This window comes from Silurus aristotelis (assembly GCF_946808225.1).
Source record: "Silurus aristotelis genome assembly, chromosome: 1".
NCBI lineage: Eukaryota > Metazoa > Chordata > Actinopteri > Siluriformes > Siluridae > Silurus > Silurus aristotelis.
In genome coordinates, this window is record NC_139574.1 from 28,731,835 (window position 1) to 28,734,297 (window position 2,463).

Genomic DNA, 2,463 nt, shown 5'->3' on the forward strand with positions numbered 1-2,463 from the left:
CCCTATAAGGGGTAACCACAGTGGATTATCCGTGTCCATACCCTCTACATCTGCCTCTTTTAACCCAACTACCTGCATGTCTTTCCTCACCACATCCATAAACCTTCTCCTTGGCCTTCCTCTTTTCCTCCTTCCTGGCAGCTCCATCCTCAGCATTATTCTACCAATATACCCCATGTCCCTCTTCTGCACATGTCCAAACCATCTCAATCGGGCCTCTCTCACTTTGTCTCCAAAATGTCCTCCATGTGCTGTCCCTCTAATAAGCTTGTTTCCATTCTAAGCTGCTTTAATTGCTCTCTCTTATTTCCTAGCATGCACTGCTCTCTGTATCATTCTCTTCTTTTGTACCTAATGAATGCCTTCTTCCTTTCTTCTTCTTTTCTAATTTAATCTTTTTCTATTGTTTACCCCTTTTCTTTTTTTATTTTAAAATGTGATAAATAATCCATTGCTTTCTTCTTTGTTCACTCTTAACATGTGCTATTTTATTTATTAAATCTTTAAATCTATCTCCTGCTCTTCTTCTTACTCTTTTTCTTCTTCCTTTTAATCTACAGATGTAATCCATCTTTTCTTTCTGTTGCTGCAATGTTTCCTCAATCCCATGTAATCCTTCACTTGTTCTGTACTCTACTTACTTACATTAATGTTTGTACTTTTACTCTTTCCTTTGTCTTTCTTTTCTATGGCTGAGGCTTATTTGTCTTATTTTCCTCTTCAGTTTTCTCTTTGCATGCACTGACCTTTCTTTCTTTCTTTCTTTCTTTCTTTCTTTCTTTCTTTCTTTCTTTCTTTCTTTCTTTCTTTCTCACACACTCACATCATCCTATTGATATTTTTTATTTATTTCTGTCTCACTGTACCTGTTTTTCAGTTTTTCTTGTTTAACACTTTTTCTGACATACTGTTTCTGTTTTTTTCCCCTCTTTATTTTAAATTCTTTCCCACTCTCCCACTCTTTTCTCTCCCTCAATTCTGTTTTTTCATCTGTGAACCAAAAAGCTTATTTTTTTCTAAAATTTCATACTTTGTCTTTAAAATCTTTGTATCTCTCCATCTCTTATCCTACTTTGTCATATTTCATATTTCCTTTAATCTTACTGTTATTAATTTTCTGTATTCCTTCTTTTTTTCTACTGTTTGTATTTCTTGCTGCTGTACCTGAGTCACCCATGTCCTGTGTGCTCTGTGTGCATATGTTTATGTGCACGTGTGTGTGTGTGTGTGTGTGTGTGTGAGAGAGAGAGAGAGAGAGAGTCTCAGTGTGTATTATTTAAATAAAGAGATGTATTATTGTTCAAATGCAGTCAGTGTGATGAATAAAGCTGATGCGATATACAATGAAGTTGTATATTCACACACACACGCGCGCACGCACACACACACACACACACACACACACACTTGGATGGCTGTAAAACTTGAGGGGTACAGAATTGACATCTTTCTGAAATTCAGAGTAAGCAATATGAAATAGTCTCCTTTCTTACTTTCTCACCTTATTTCTCTGCTCCATTTTTCTTTAAAATTCTTTCCTGCTTAAAAAACTTTTATTAGAATAATTTTAATACGCTGCCTAATCTTTCTTTTCTTTCTTCTTATTTCTTACACACACACACACACACACACACACAGGAAATGTAGGCAAGTAAGCAATGTGCCATTTAAAGTGTGTTTCCCTTTTATGCATAAATCCTTTTCTCTGTTTATTATTAAGAGTTTAACTGCAGTGAATTATATATTGAGCTAAAGGTGCAATAGCAGAGAGTGGACACAAGCCCTGGGTATGAACAGTTTATTGAATAAACATTCAGATAATCCAAAATGGCAGGCAGAGCTCATGAACAAGAAGCAGGCTGTCACGGATACACCAGACGGAAACTGGGAGTAAAACAAGGTGTAGTTTTTTTTATCTTGCACAGAACCAACACAGGAGAATCAGACACGGGAGTGCAGGAAATAATAAACTTTAGCAGTAGGTAGTCCGGGTGATCTAAGTTAGGTATAGGGTAGATCGAACGGTGAGTGAAGGGAAAGAGGGATCTTTTAAAGGGGAAACAGGTGCAGATTAAATATTTTTTAATTTAAAGAACCGGAACAAAAAAAACATGAAATGATCGGGGGCACAGACGTGTGTGAAAAATCATACAAAAACAGACACAACAAAAAATGAATCAGTGTTGCAACCCCCAGCTCCACCGCTGGATGGTGCCACCACGCCATCTGTGAGCGGGAGCTGCAGCGGCCCGTTCTCTGCTCGTGCGCTGTACAATCCTGGGTATTGTCCACAATACAACGAGGGTATCGTCTGCAATTTGCTGTAAGACCTCCACTCTTTAACAGTGTGATATGGTCAACAGCAGAAGGGAAATCAGCTCAGATCTTAGAGGACGTAATAACCTTATTGAGCAAAAGGTTAATTTGATCAGTACAGCGGGAAGACAGGCAGCACGGTTTTTA

General features: G+C 37.8%; 1 protein-coding gene across 2 annotated transcripts in view; it reads left to right on the plus strand.

Annotated features, from left to right (window-relative positions):
- rbfox1l (RNA binding fox-1 homolog 1, like) overlaps positions 1-1,351 on the plus strand; it is a 16,481-nt gene extending 15,130 nt beyond the window's left edge. For both annotated transcript variants that reach the window (XM_083553353.1, XM_083553354.1), the window contains exon 12: positions 1-1,351. This exon is cut by the window's left edge and continues 3,129 nt beyond it. The gene's annotated coding sequence lies outside the window, so the exon portion shown is untranslated.
- The last annotated feature ends 1,112 nt before the right edge of the window (positions 1,352-2,463 follow it).